We start from the raw sequence: 15,991 nt of genomic DNA, 5'->3' as shown, positions 1-15,991 counted from the left end.
ATTTTTGCGTACTAAAATTTTCCCTTTTTTATAGTTTGCAAAACCTTCTAAACTGGCATCACTTTCCGACCAGAGCCTGGATAGCTCAGTCGGTAGATCATCAGACTATTAATCTGAGGGTCCAGGGTTCAAGTCCCTGTTCGGGCGAGATCCTTTTAAACAATACTGTTGTGCGTTTAATAAACAGCTTTTCCAAGTAAAATATTACTTTCTGGGATGGCACAACGAGAACATTAGAGCCTGGGTAGCTCAGTCGGTAGAGCACCAGAATTTTAATCTGAGGCTCCAGGGTTCAAGTCGTGTATATTTATGGTATCTAATGATCTGCAGCATAAGCTCAGATGCAGAAAAAAATATTTCATCAAGAGACTCTAAAAGCTAAACTTCTCTGTTTATTCTATCAATAATACAAATCTTTTTCCGTTTTCAACAAAGAAAATTTTCTTTGGCATATCCCGGTTCAGGTGAGTATCTTTTTAAAAACAGATTGTTCTTTGTGAAATGGAGAACTTTGCAAAGTGGAAAATCACCCATTGAGGCAGGCATCTTTTAATTGTTGTTGCTTCATATACTCATTGTTCATTGAGTATCTGTACAGGCTGGCAAATTCCAGTGAAAATTTTAAATGGACTATTGGTTTCATTGTCTTCACTCATTAAAATGATAAAGAAACTATTGAATATGCAGAGGCTAAATGTCATTTCATCTGAAATAATCTCCAGAAACAAATGTTTTACAACTGCAAAACTTTATTTAATTCTTCTTTCCTTCAGTATTTAGGTTCGTTTTAGCCTCATCATATGAGCTAGGGAGAATATGTTTTGAGCCAAGAAAAGTCTGTACATTATTTGTCACATTTCAAATATCCACATAATAGACAATCATTTGGCCTCATTTTACATTGGACTCTACTTGATCTCTTTTTAATTGGCAGACATTAACATCTTTAGGCAGTAATTAAATCATCGCCAAGTAGTACAGTTAAAAATTAAATCTGGAAGGCTACATTTCATCAGAGACTCAAATTCATCGTACTGTGAGAGGCACACAGCATTTCAATTAGACTAGTAACAAATCAATTTTCTTCATCTATTAGAATGGAAAGACATTTTTGAAGGGTGCTAATATTGATGGCATCTAATGATCTGCACTGTAAACCTAGAGGCATATCATTTGTGTTTTGTCAAGAGGTCCTACAAGTCAAACTTCTCAGTTTATACTTTCAGTAACACAGATCTTTTTCCATTTTTGCGTACTAAAATTTTCCCTTTTTTATAGTTTGCAAAACCTTCTAAACTGGCATCACTTTCCTACCAGAGCCTGGATAGCTCAGTCGGTAGAGCATCAGACTTTTAATCTGAGGGTCCAGGGTTCAAGTCCCTGTTCAGGCGAGATCCTTTTAAACAATACTGTTGTGCGTTTAATAAACAGCTTTTCCAAGCAAAATATTACTTTCTGGGATGGCACAATAAGAACATCAGAGCCTGGATAGCTCAGTCGGTAGAGCATCAGACTTTTAATCTGAGGGTCCAGGGTTCAAGTCCCTGTTCGGGCGTGTATATTTATGGTATCTAATGATCTGCAGCATAAGCTCAGATGCAGAAAAAAATATTTCATCAATAGACTCTAAAAGCTAAACTTCTCTGTTTATTCTATCAATAATACAAATCTTTTTCCGTTTTCAACAAAGAAAATTTTCTTTGGCATATCCCGGTTCAGGTGAGTATCTTTTTAAAAACAGATTGTTTTTTGTGAAATGGAGAACTTTGCAAAGTGGAAAATCACCCATTGAGGCAGGCATCTTTTAATTGTTGTTGCTTCATATACTCATTGTTCATTGAGTATCTGTACAGGCTGGCAAATTCCAGTGAAAATTTTAAATGGACTTTTGGTTTCATTGTCTTCACTCATTAAAATGATAAAGAAACTATTGAATATGCAGAGGCTAAATGTCATTTCATCTGAAATAATCTCCAGAAACAAATGTTTTACAACTGCAAAACTTTATTTAATTCTTCTTTCCTTCAGTATTTAGGTTCATTTTAGCCTCATCACATGAGCTAGGGAGAATATGTTTTGAGCCAAGAAAAGTCTGTACATTATTTGTCACATTTCAAATATCCACATAATAGACAATCATTTGGCCTCATTTTACATTGGACTCTACTTGATCTCTTTTCAATTGGCAGACATTAACATCTTTAGGCAGTAATTAAATCATCGCCAAGTAGTACAGTTAAAAATTAAATCTGGAAGGCTACATTTCATCAGAGACTCAAATTCATCGTACTGTGAGAGGCACACAGCATTTCAATTAGACTAGTAACAAATCAATTTTCTCCATCTATTAGAATGGAAAGACATTTTTGAAGGGTGCTAATATTGATGGCATCTAAGGATCTGCACTGTAAACCTAGAGGCATATCATTTGTGTTTTGTCAAGAGGTCCTACAAGTCAAACTTCTCAGTTTATACTTTCAGTAACACAGATCTTTTTCCATTTTTGCGTACTAAAATTTTCCCTTTTTTATAGTTTGCAAAACCTTCTAAACTGGCATCACTTTCCTACCAGAGCCTGGATAGCTCAGTCGGTAGAGCGTCAAACTTTTAATCTGAGGGTCCAGGGTTCAAGTCCCTGTTCAGGTGAGATCCTTTTAAACAATACTGTTGTGCGTTTAATAAACAGCTTTTCCAAGTAAAATATTACTTTCTGGGATGGCACAACGAGAACATTAGAGCCTGGGTAGCTCAGTCGGTAGAGCACCAGAATTTTAATCTGAGGCTCCAGGGTTCAAGTCGTGTATATTTATGGTATCTAATGATCTGCAGCATAAGCTCAGATGCAGAAAAAAATATTTCATCAAGAGACTCTAAAAGCTAAACTTCTCTGTTTATTCTATCAATAATACAAATCTTTTTCCGTTTTCAACAAAGAAAATTTTCTTTGGCATATCCCGGTTCAGGTGAGTATCTTTTTAAAAACAGATTGTTCTTTGTGAAATGGAGAACTTTGCAAAGTGGAAAATCACCCATTGAGGCAGGCATCTTTTAATTGTTGTTGCTTCATATACTCATTGTTCATTGAGTATCTGTACAGGCTGGCAAATTCCAGTGAAAATTTTAAATGGACTTTTGGTTTCATTGTCTTCACTCATTAAAATGATAAAGAAACTATTGAATATGCAGAGGCTAAATGTCATTTCATCTGAAATAATCTCCAAAAACAAATGTTTTACAACTGCAAAACTTTATTTAATTCTTCTTTCCTTCAGTATTTAGGTTCATTTTAGCCTCATCACATGAGCTAGGGAGAATATGTTTTGAGCCAAGAAAAGTCTGTACATTATTTGTCACATTTCAAATATCCACATAATAGACAATCATTTGGCCTCATTTTACATTGGACTCTACTTGATCTCTTTTCAATTGGCAGACATTAACATCTTTAGGCAGTAATTAAATCATCGCCAAGTAGTACAGTTAAAAATTAAATCTGGAAGGCTACATTTCATCAGAGACTCAAATTCATCGTACTGTGAGAGGCACACAGCATTTCAATTAGACTAGTAACAAATCAATTTTCTCCATCTATTAGAATGGAAAGACATTTTTGAAGGGTGCTAATATTGATGGCATCTAAGGATCTGCACTGTAAACCTAGAGGCATATCATTTGTGTTTTGTCAAGAGGTCCTACAAGTCAAACTTCTCAGTTTATACTTTCAGTAACACAGATCTTTTTCCATTTTTGCGTACTAAAATTTTCCCTTTTTTATAGTTTGCAAAACCTTCTAAACTGGCATCAGTTTCCTACCAGAGCCTGGATAGCTCAGTCGGTAGAGCGTCAAACTTTTAATCTGAGGGTCCAGGGTTCAAGTCCCTGTTCAGGTGAGATCCTTTTAAACAATACTGTTGTGCGTTTAATAAACAGCTTTTCCAAGTAAAATATTACTTTCTGGGATGGCACAACGAGAACATTAGAGCCTGGGTAGCTCAGTCGGTAGAGCACCAGAATTTTAATCTGAGGCTCCAGGGTTCAAGTCGTGTATATTTATGGTATCTAATGATCTGCAGCATAAGCTCAGATGCAGAAAAAAATATTTCATCAAGAGACTCTAAAAGCTAAACTTCTCTGTTTATTCTATCAATAATACAAATCTTTTTCCGTTTTCAACAAAGAAAATTTTCTTTGGCATATCCCGGTTCAGGTGAGTATCTTTTTAAAAACAGATTGTTCTTTGTGAAATGGAGAACTTTGCAAAGTGGAAAATCACCCATTGAGGCAGGCATCTTTTAATTGTTGTTGCTTCATATACTCATTGTTCATTGAGTATCTGTACAGGCTGGCAAATTCCAGTGAAAATTTTAAATGGACTTTTGGTTTCATTGTCTTCACTCATTAAAATGATAAAGAAACTATTGAATATGCAGAGGCTAAATGTCATTTCATCTGAAATAATCTCCAGAAACAAATGTTTTACAACTGCAAAACTTTATTTAATTCTTCTTTCCTTCAGTATTTAGGTTCATTTTAGCCTCATCACATGAGCTAGGGAGAATATGTTTTGAGCCAAGAAAAGTCTGTACATTATTTGTCACATTTCAAATATCCACATAATAGACAATCATTTGGCCTCATTTTACATTGGACTCTACTTGATCTCTTTTCAATTGGCAGACATTAACATCTTTAGGCAGTAATTAAATCATCGCCAAGTAGTACAGTTAAAAATTAAATCTGGAAGGCTACATTTCATCAGAGACTCAAATTCATCGTACTGTGAGAGGCACACAGCATTTCAATTAGACTAGTAACAAATCAATTTTCTTCATCTATTAGAATGGAAAGACATTTTTGAAGGGTGCTAATATTGATGGCATCTAATGATCTGCACTGTAAACCTAGAGGCATATCATTTGTGTTTTGTCAAGAGGTCCTACAAGTCAAACTTCTCAGTTTATACTTTCAGTAACACAGATCTTTTTCCATTTTTGCGTACTAAAATTTTCCCTTTTTTATAGTTTGCAAAACCTTCTAAACTGGCATCACTTTCCTACCAGAGCCTGGATAGCTCAGTCGGTAGAGCATCAGACTTTTAATCTGAGGGTCCAGGGTTCAAGTCCCTGTTCGGGCGAGATCTTTTTGAACAATACTGTTGTGCGTTTAATAAACAGCTTTTCTAAGTAAAATATTACTTTCTGGGATGGCACAACGAGAGCATCAGAGCCTGGATAGCTCAGTCGGTAGAGCATCAGACTTTTAATCTGAGGGTCCAGGGTTCAAGTCCCTGTTCAGACGAGATCCTTTTAAACAATACTGTTGTGCGTTTAATAAACAGTTTTTCCAAGTAAAATATTACTTTCTGGGATGGCACAATAAGAACATCAGAGCCTGGATAGCTCAGTCGGTAGAACATCAGACTTTTAATCTGAGGGTTCAGGGTTCAAGTCCCTGTTCGGGCGTGTATATTTATGGTATCTAAAGATCTGCAGCATAAGCTCAGATGCAGAAAAAAATATTTCATCAAGAGACTCTAAAAGCTAAACTTCTCTGTTTATTCTATCAATAATACAAATCTTTTTCCGTTTTCAACAAAGAAAATTTTCTTTGGCATATCCCGGTTCAGGTGAGTATCTTTTTAAAAACAGATTGTTCTTTGTGAAATGGAGAACTTTGCAAAGTGGAAAATCACCCATTGAGGCAGGCATCTTTTAATTGTTGTTGCTTCATATACTCATTGTTCATTGAGTATCTGTACAGGCTGGCAAATTCCAGTGAAAATTTTAAATGGACTTTTGGTTTCATTGTCTTCACTCATTAAAATGATAAAGAAACTATTGAATATGCAGAGGCTAAATGTCATTTCATCTGAAATAATCTCCAGAAACAAATGTTTTACAACTGCAAAACTTTATTTAATTCTTCTTTCCTTCAGTATTTAGGTTCATTTTAGCCTCATCACATGAGCTAGGGAGAATATGTTTTGAGCCAAGAAAAGTCTGTACATTATTTGTCACATTTCAAATATCCACATAATAGACAATCATTTGGCCTCATTTTACATTGGACTCTACTTGATCTCTTTTCAATTGGCAGACATTAACATCTTTAGGCAGTAATTAAATCATCGCCAAGTAGTACAGTTAAAAATTAAATCTGGAAGGCTACATTTCATCAGAGACTCAAATTCATCGTACCGTGAGAGGCACACAGCATTTCAATTAGACTAGTAACAAATCAATTTTCTCCATCTAATAGAATGGAAAGACATTTTTGAAGGGTGCTAATATTGATGGCATCTAAGGATCTGCACTGTAAACCTAGAGGCATATCATTTGTGTTTTGTCAAGAGGTCCTACAAGTCAAACTTCTCAGTTTATACTTTCAGTAACACAGATCTTTTTCCATTTTTGCGTACTAAAATTTTCCCTTTTTTATAGTTTGCAAAACCTTCTAAACTGGCATCACTTTCCTACCAGAGCCTGGATAGCTCAGTCGGTAGAGCAGGCTTTCCCAACCACGGTCCTCAAGGCACACCAACAGTGCAGGTTTTAGTGATATCCAGGCTTCAGCACAGATGGTTTAATCAGAATCCCTCAGATACTAATTAAGTCACCTGTGCTCAATCCTGGATAGCTACAAAACCTGAACTGTTGGTGTGCCTTGAGGACCGTGGTTGGGAATGCCTGCGGTAGAGCATCAGACTTTTAATCTGAGGGTCCAGGGTTCAAGTCCCTGATCGGGCGAGATCTTTTTAAACAATACTGTTGTGCGTTTAATAAACAGCTTTTCTAAGGAAAATATTACTTTCTGGGATGGCACAACGAGAGCATCAGAGCCTGGGTAGCTCAGTCGGTAGAGCATCAGACTTTTAATCTGAGGGTCCAGGGTTCAAGTCCCTGTTTGGGCGAGATACTTTTAAACAATACTGTTGTGCGTTTAATAAACAGCTTTTCCAAGTAAAATATTACTTTCTGGGATGGCACAATGAGAACATCAGAGCCTGGATAGCTCAGTCGGTAGAGCACCAGACTTTTAATCTGAGGGTCCAGGGTTCAAGTCCCTGTTCGGGCGTGTATATTTATGGTATCTAATGATCTGCAGCATAAGCTCAGATGCAGAAAAAAATATTTCATCAAGAGACTCTAAAAGCTAAACTTCTCTGTTTATTCTATCAATAATACAAATCTTTTTCCGTTTTCAACAAAGAAAATTTTCTTTGGCATATCCCGGTTCAGGTGAGTATCTTTTTAAAAACAGATTGTTCTTTGTGAAATGGAGAACTTTGCAAAGTGGAAAATCACCCATTGAGGCAGGCATCTTTTAATTGTTGTTGCTTCATATACTCATTGTTCATTGAGTATCTGTACAGGCTGGCAAATTCCAGTGAAAATTTTAAATGGACTATTGGTTTCATTGTCTTCACTCATTAAAATGATAAAGAAACTATTGAATATGCAGAGGCTAAATGTCATTTCATCTGAAATAATCTCCAGAAACAAATGTTTTACAACTGCAAAACTTTATTTAATTCTTCTTTCCTTCAGTATTTAGGTTCGTTTTAGCCTCATCATATGAGCTAGGGAGAATATGTTTTGAGCCAAGAAAAGTCTGTACATTATTTGTCACATTTCAAATATCCACATAATAGACAATCATTTGGCCTCATTTTACATTGGACTCTACTTGATCTCTTTTTAATTGGCAGACATTAACATCTTTAGGCAGTAATTAAATCATCGCCAAGTAGTACAGTTAAAAATTAAATCTGGAAGGCTACATTTCATCAGAGACTCAAATTCATCGTACTGTGAGAGGCACACAGCATTTCAATTAGACTAGTAACAAATCAATTTTCTTCATCTATTAGAATGGAAAGACATTTTTGAAGGGTGCTAATATTGATGGCATCTAATGATCTGCACTGTAAACCTAGAGGCATATCATTTGTGTTTTGTCAAGAGGTCCTACAAGTCAAACTTCTCAGTTTATACTTTCAGTAACACAGATCTTTTTCCATTTTTGCGTACTAAAATTTTCCCTTTTTTATAGTTTGCAAAACCTTCTAAACTGGCATCACTTTCCTACCAGAGCCTGGATAGCTCAGTCGGTAGAGCATCAGACTTTTAATCTGAGGGTCCAGGGTTCAAGTCCCTGATCGGACGAGATCTTTTTAAACAATACTGTTGTTCGTTTAATAAACAGCTTTTCTAAGGAAAATATTACTTTCTGGGATGGCACAACGAGAACATTAGAGCCTGGGTAGCTCAGTCGGTAGAGCATCAGACTTTTAATCTGAGGGTCCAGGGTTCAAGTCCCTGTTCGGGCGAGATCCTTTTAAACAATACTGTTGTGCGTTTAATAAACAGCTTTTCCAAGTAAAATATTACTTTCTGGGATGGCACAATGAGAACATCAGAGCCTGGATAGCTCAGTCGGTAGAGCATCAGACTTTTAATCTGAGGGTCCAGGGTTCAAGTCCCTGTTCGGGCGTGTATATTTATGGTATCTAATGATCTGCAGCATAAGCTCAGATGCAGAAAAAAATATTTCATCAAGATACTCTAAAAGCTAAACTTCTCTGTTTATTCTATCAATAATACAAATCTTTTTCCGTTTTCAACAAAGAAAATTTTCTTTGGCATATCCCGGTTCAGGTGAGTATCTTTTTAAAAACAGATTGTTCTTTGTGAAATGGAGAACTTTGCAAAGTGGAAAATCACCCATTGAGGCAGGCATCTTTTAATTGTTGTTGCTTCATATACTCATTGTTCATTGAGTATCTGTACAGGCTGGCAAATTCCAGTGAAAATTTTAAATGGACTATTGGTTTCATTGTCTTCACTCATTAAAATGATAAAGAAACTATTGAATATGCAGAGGCTAAATGTCATTTCATCTGAAATAATCTCCAGAAACAAATGTTTTACAACTGCAAAACTTTATTTAATTCTTCTTTCCTTCAGTATTTAGGTTCATTTTAGCCTCATCACATGAGCTAGGGAGAATATGTTTTGAGCCAAGAAAAGTCTGTACATTATTTGTCACATTTCAAATATCCACATAATAGACAATCATTTGGCCTCATTTTACATTGGACTCTACTTGATCTCTTTTTAATTGGCAGACATTAACATCTTTAGGCAGTAATTAAATCATCGCCAAGTAGTACAGTTAAAAATTAAATCTGGAAGGCTACATTTCATCAGAGACTCAAATTCATCGTACTGTGAGAGGCACACAGCATTTCAATTAGACTAGTAACAAATCAATTTTCTTCATCTATTAGAATGGAAAGACATTTTTGAAGGGTGCTAATATTGATGGCATCTAATGATCTGCACTGTAAACCTAGAGGCATATTATTTGTGTTTTGTCAAGAGGTCCTACAAGTCAAACTTCTCAGTTTATACTTTCAGTAACACAGATCTTTTTCCATTTTTGCGTACTAAAATTTTCCCTTTTTTATAGTTTGCAAAACCTTCTAAACTGGCATCACTTTCCTACCAGAGCCTGGATAGCTCAGTCGGTAGAGCATCAGACTTTTAATCTGAGTGTCCAGGGTTCAAGTCCCTGATCGGGCGAGATCTTTTTAAACAATACTGTTGTGCGTTTAATAAACAGCTTTTCTAAGTAAAATATTACTTTCTGGGATGGCACAATGAGAGCATCAGATCCTGGGTAGCTCAGTCGGTAGAGCATCAGACTTTTAATCTGAGGGTCCAGGGTTCAAGTCCCTGTTCGGGCGAGATCCTTTTAAACAATACTGTTGTGCGTTTAATAAACAGCTTTTCCAAGTAAAATATTACTTTCTGGGATGGCACAACGAGAACATTAGAGCCTGGGTAGCTCAGTCGGTAGAGCACCAGACTTTTAATCTGAGGGTCCAGGGTTCAAGTCCCTGTTCGGGCGTGTATATTTATGGTATCTAATGATCTGCAGCATAAGCTCAGATGCAGAAAAAAATATTTCATCAAGATACTCTAAAAGCTAAACTTTTCTGTTTATTCTATCAATAATACAAATCTTTTTCCGTTTTCAACAAAGACAATTTTCTTTGGCATATCCCGGTTCAGGTGAGTATCTTTTTAAAAACAGATTGTTCTTTGTGAAATGGAGAACTTTGCAAAGTGGAAAATCACCCATTGAGGCAGGCATCTTTTAATTGTTGTTGCTTCATATACTCATTGTTCATTGAGTATCTGTACAGGCTGGCAAATTCCAGTGAAAATTTTAAATGGACTATTGGTTTCATTGTCTTCACTCATTAAAATGATAAAGAAACTATTGAATATGCAGAGGCTAAATGTCATTTCATCTGAAATAATCTCCAGAAACAAATGTTTTACAACTGCAAAACTTTATTTAATTCTTCTTTCCTTCAGTATTTAGGTTCATTTTAGCCTCATCACATGAGCTAGGGAGAATATGTTTTGAGCCAAGAAAAGTCTGTACATTATTTGTCACATTTCAAATATCCACATAATAGACAATCATTTGGCCTCATTTTACATTGGACTCTACTTGATCTCTTTTTAATTGGCAGACATTAACATCTTTAGGCAGTAATTAAATCATCGCCAAGTAGTACAGTTAAAAATTAAATCTGGAAGGCTACATTTCATCAGAGACTCAAATTCATCGTACTGTGAGAGGCACACAGCATTTCAATTAGACTAGTAACAAATCAATTTTCTTCATCTATTAGAATGGAAAGACATTTTTGAAGGGTGCTAATATTGATGGCATCTAATGATCTGCACTGTAAACCTAGAGGCATATTATTTGTGTTTTGTCAAGAGGTCCTACAAGTCAAACTTCTCAGTTTATACTTTCAGTAACACAGATCTTTTTCCATTTTTGCGTACTAAAATTTTCCCTTTTTTATAGTTTGCAAAACCTTCTAAACTGGCATCACTTTCCTACCAGAGCCTGGATAGCTCAGTCGGTAGAGCATCAGACTTTTAATCTGAGGGTCCAGGGTTCAAGTCCCTGATCGGGCGAGATCTTTTTAAACAATACTGTTGTGCGTTTAATAAACAGCTTTTCTAAGTAAAATATTACTTTCTGGGATGGCACAATGAGAGCATCAGATCCTGGGTAGCTCAGTCGGTAGAGCATCAGACTTTTAATCTGAGGGTCCAGGGTTCAAGTCCCTGTTCGGGCGAGATCCTTTTAAACAATACTGTTGTGCGTTTAATAAACAGCTTTTCCAAGTAAAATATTACTTTCTGGGATGGCACAACGAGAACATTAGAGCCTGGGTAGCTCAGTCGGTAGAGCACCAGACTTTTAATCTGAGGGTCCAGAGTTCAAGTCCCTGTTCGGGCATGTATATTTATGGTATCTAATGATCTGCAGCATAAGCTCAGATGCAGAAAAAAATATTTCATCAAGAGACTCTAAAAGCTAAACTTCTCTGTTTATTCTATCAATAATACAAATCTTTTTATGTTTTCAACAAAGACAATTTTCTTTGGCATATCCCGGTTCAGGTGAGTATCTTTTTAAAAACAGATTGTTCTTTGTGAAATGGAGAACTTTGCAAAGTGGAAAATCACCCATTGAGGCAGGCATCTTTTAATTGTTGTTGCTTCATATACTCATTGTTCATTGAGTATCTGTACAGGCTGGCAAATTCCAGTGAAAATTTTAAATGGACTATTGGTTTCATTGTCTTCACTCATTAAAATTATAAAGAAACTATTGAATATGCAGAGGCTAAATGTCATTTCATCTGAAATAATCTCCAGAAACAAATGTTTTACAACTGCAAAACTTTATTTAATTCTTCTTTCCTTCAGTATTTAGGTTCGTTTTAGCCTCATCACATGAGCTAGGGAGAATATGTTTTGAGCCAAGAAAAGTCTTTACATTATTTGTCACATTTCAAATATCCATATAATAGACAATCATTTGGCCTCATTTTACATTGGACTCTACTTGATCTCTTTTCAATTGGCAGACATTAACATCTTTAGGCAGTAATTAAATCATCGCCAAGTAGTACAGTTAAAAATTAAATCTGGAAGGCTACATTTCATCAGAGACTCAAATTCATCGTACTGTGAGAGGCACACAGCATTTCAATTAGACTAGTAACAAATCAATTTTCTTAATCTATTAGAATGGAAAGACATTTTTGAAGGGTGCTAATATTGATGGCATCTAATGATCTGCACTGTAAACCTAGAGGCATATCATTTGTGTTTTGTCAAGAGGTCCTACAAGTCAAACTTCTCAGTTTATACTTTCAGTAACACAGATCTTTTTCCATTTTTGCGTACTAAAATTTTCCCTTTTTTATAGTTTGCAAAACCTTCTAAACTGGCATCACTTTCCTACCAGAGCCTGGATAGCTCAGTCGGTAGAGCATCAGACTTTTAATCTGAGGGTCCAGGGTTCAAGTCCCTGTTCGGGCGAGATCTTTTTAAACAATACTGTTGTGCGTTTAATAAACAGCTTTTCTAAGTAAAATATTACTTTCTGGGATGGCACAACGAGAGCATCAGAGCCTGGATAGCTCAGTCGGTAGAGCATCAGACTTTTAATCTGAGGGTCCAGGGTTCAAGTCCCTGTTCAGGCGAGATCCTTTTAAACAATACTGTTGTGCGTTTAATAAACAGTTTTTCCAAGTAAAATATTACTTTCTGGGATGGCACAATAAGAACATTAGAGCCTGGATAGCTCAGTCGGTAGAGCATCAGACTTTTAATCTGAGGGTCCAGGGTTCAAGTCCCTGTTCGGGCGTGTATATTTATGGTATCTAATGATCTGCAGCATAAGCTCAGATGCAGAAAAAAATATTTCATCAAGAGACTCTAAAAGCTAAACTTCTCTGTTTATTCTATCAATAATACAAATCTTTTTCCGTTTTCAACAAAGAAAATTTTCTTTGGCATATCCCGGTTCAGGTGAGTATCTTTTTAAAAACAGATTGTTCTTTGTGAAATGGAGAACTTTGCAAAGTGGAAAATCACCCATTGAGGCAGGCATCTTTTAATTGTTGTTGCTTCATATACTCATTGTTCATTGAGTATCTGTACAGGCTGGCAAATTCCAGTGAAAATTTTAAATGGACTATTGGTTTCATTGTCTTCACTCATTAAAATGATAAAGAAACTATTGAATATGCAGAGGCTAAATGTCATTTCATCTGAAATAATCTCCAGAAACAAATGTTTTACAACTGCAAAACTTTATTTAATTCTTCTTTCCTTCAGTATTTAGGTTCGTTTTAGCCTCATCACATGAGCTAGGGAGAATATGTTTTGAGCCAAGAAAAGTCTGTACATTATTTGTCACATTTCAAATATCCACATAATAGACAATCATTTGGCCTCATTTTACATTGGACTCTACTTGATCTCTTTTTAATTGGCAGACATTAACATCTTTAGGCAGTAATTAAATCATCGCCAAGTAGTACAGTTAAAAATTAAATCTGGAAGGCTACATTTCATCAGAGACTCAAATTCATCGTACTGTGAGAGGCACACAGCATTTCAATTAGACTAGTAACAAATCAATTTTCTTCATCTATTAGAATGGAAAGACATTTTTGAAGGGTGCTAATATTGATGGCATCTAATGATCTGCACTGTAAACCTAGAGGCATATCATTTGTGTTTTGTCAAGAGGTCCTACAAGTCTAACTTCTCAGTTTATACTTTCAGTAACACAGATCTTTTTCCATTTTTGCGTACTAAAATTTTCCCTTTTTTATAGTTTGCAGAACCTTCTAAACTGGCATCACTTTCTTGCCAGAGCCTGGATAGCTCAGTCGGTAGAGCATCAGACTTTTAATCTGAGGGTCCAGGGTTCAAGTCCCTGTTCAGGCGAGATCTTTTTAAACAATAATGTTGTGCGTTTAATAAACAGCTTTTCTAAGTAAAATATTACTTTCTGGGATGGCACAATGAGAGCATCAGAGCCTGGATAGCTCAGTCGGTAGAGCATCAGACTTTTAATCTGAGGGTCCAGGGTTCAAGTCCCTATTCGGGCAAGATCCTTTTAAACAATACTGTTGTGCGTTTAATAAACAGCTCTTCCAAGTAAAATATTACTTTCTGGGATGGCACAATGAGAACATCAGAGCCTGGATAGCTCAGTCGGTAGAGCATCAGACTTTTAATCTGAGGGTCCAGAGTTCAAGTCCGTGTTCGGGTGTGTATATTTATGGTATCTAATGATCTGCAGCATAAGCTCAGATGCAGAAAAAAATATTTCATCAAGAGACTCTAAAAGCTAAACTTCTCTGTCTATTCTATCAATAATACAAATCTTTTTCCGTTTTCAACAAAGAAAATTTTCTTTGGCATATCCCGGTTCAGGTGAGTATCTTTTTAAAAACAGATTGTTCTTTGTGAAATGGAGAACTTTGCAAAGTGGAAAATCACCCATTGAGGCAGGCATCTTTTAATTGTTGTTGCTTCATATACTCATTGTTCATTGAGTACCTGTACAGGCTGGCAAATTCCAGTGAAAATTTTAAATGGACTATTGGTTTGATTGTCTTCACTCATTAAAATGATAAAGAAACTATTGAATATGCAGAGGCTAAATGTCATTTCATCTGAAATAATCTCCAGAAACAAATGTTTTACAACTGCAAAACTTTATTTAATTCTTCTTTCCTTCAGTATTTAGGTTCGTTTTAGCCTCATCACATGAGCTAGGGAGAATATGTTTTGAGCCAAGAAAAGTCTGTACATTATTTGTCACATTTCAAATATCCACATAATAGACAATCATTTGGCCTCATTTTACATTGGACTCTACTTGATTTTTTTTTAATTGGCAGACATTAACATCTTTAGGCAGTAATTAAATCATCGCCAAGTAGTACAGTTAAAAATTAAATCTGGAAGGCTACATTTCATCAGAGACTCAAATTCATCGTACTGTGAGAGGCACACAGCATTTCAATTAGACTAGTAACAAATCAATTTTCTTCATCTATTAGAATGGAAAGACATTTTTGAAGGGTGCTAATATTGATGGCATCTAATGATCTGCACTGTAAACCTAGAGGCATATCATTTGTGTTTGGTCAAGAGGTCCTACAAGTCTAACTTCTCAGTTTATACTTTCAGTAACACAGATCTTTTTCCATTTTTGCGTACTAAAATTTTCCCTTTTTTATAGTTTGCAGAACCTTCTAAACTGGCATCACTTTCCTGCCAGAGCCTGGATTACTCAGTCGGTAGAGCATCAGACTTTTAATCTGAGGGTCCAGGGTTCAAGTCCCTGTTCAGGCGAGATCTTTTTAAACAATACTGTTGTGCGTTTAATAAACAGCTCTTCCAAGTAAAATATTACTTTCTGGGATGGCACAATGAGAACATCAGAGCCTGGATAGCTCAGTCGGTAGAGCATCAGATCTTTAATCTGAGGGTCCAGAGTTCAAGTCCGTGTTCGGGTGTGTATATTTATGGTATCTAATGATCTGCAGCATAAGCTCAGATGCAGAAAAAAATAATTCATCAAGAGACTCTAAAAGCTAAACTTCTCTGTCTATTCTATCAATAATACAAATCTTTTTCCGTTTTCAACAAAGAAAATTTTCTTTGGCATATCCCGGTTCAGGTGAGTATCTTTTTAAAAACAGATTGTTCTTTGTGAAATGGAGAACTTTGCAAAGTGGAAAATCACCCATTGAGGCAGGCATCTTTTAATTGTTGTTGCGGTACTTATGTAGTAACTGGGCTGCCGATTTTGAAATCGGGTCCATCGCATCGCATCGCACCCGACCAAATCGCATGCGATGCGATGCGATGGACCCGATTTTTCCATAGGATTCAATGTTAAAATGGACTGAGTCCATTTTAACATGGAATTCAATGGGAAAAAGGGGTCCTTTTCATACCCCTACTATCCAAGTGGGCATGGAGTTGGATATAAACCTGTGGCGAGCGTAGCGAGCCACCGAGCCCGAAGCGTGGCGAGCGTAGCGAGCCCCGCGAGGGGACACAGAATACCGGCCCCTCGC

The 15,991-nt window shown here is 36.2% G+C and overlaps 6 non-coding genes across 6 annotated transcripts; all 6 read left to right on the top strand.

Annotated features, from left to right (window-relative positions):
• Positions 1-74: 74 nt before the first annotated feature.
• TRNAN-AUU (transfer RNA asparagine (anticodon AUU)) lies at positions 75-147 on the top strand. The gene has a single exon. It is a non-coding gene; the product is annotated as a tRNA-Asn (tRNA).
• A 1,171-nt stretch (positions 148-1,318) lies between these two features.
• Positions 1,319-1,391, top strand: TRNAK-UUU (transfer RNA lysine (anticodon UUU)). The gene has a single exon. It is a non-coding gene; the product is annotated as a tRNA-Lys (tRNA).
• Positions 1,392-12,349: 10,958 nt separating this feature from the next.
• TRNAK-UUU (transfer RNA lysine (anticodon UUU)) lies at positions 12,350-12,422 on the top strand. The gene has a single exon. It is a non-coding gene; the product is annotated as a tRNA-Lys (tRNA).
• A 91-nt stretch (positions 12,423-12,513) lies between these two features.
• Positions 12,514-12,586, top strand: TRNAK-UUU (transfer RNA lysine (anticodon UUU)). The gene has a single exon. It is a non-coding gene; the product is annotated as a tRNA-Lys (tRNA).
• Positions 12,587-12,677: 91 nt separating this feature from the next.
• TRNAK-UUU (transfer RNA lysine (anticodon UUU)) lies at positions 12,678-12,750 on the top strand. The gene has a single exon. It is a non-coding gene; the product is annotated as a tRNA-Lys (tRNA).
• Positions 12,751-13,768: 1,018 nt separating this feature from the next.
• Positions 13,769-13,841, top strand: TRNAK-UUU (transfer RNA lysine (anticodon UUU)). Its single transcript has one exon. It is a non-coding gene; the product is annotated as a tRNA-Lys (tRNA).
• The last annotated feature ends 2,150 nt before the right edge of the window (positions 13,842-15,991 follow it).

The sequence above is a fragment of the Crinia signifera genome, unplaced genomic scaffold (assembly GCF_055691185.1).
Source record: "Crinia signifera unplaced genomic scaffold, ASM5569118v1 HAP2_SCAFFOLD_153, whole genome shotgun sequence".
In the NCBI taxonomy this organism is placed as follows: domain Eukaryota; kingdom Metazoa; phylum Chordata; class Amphibia; order Anura; family Myobatrachidae; genus Crinia; species Crinia signifera.
This window is presented reverse-complemented; position numbering and strand designations above follow the sequence as displayed.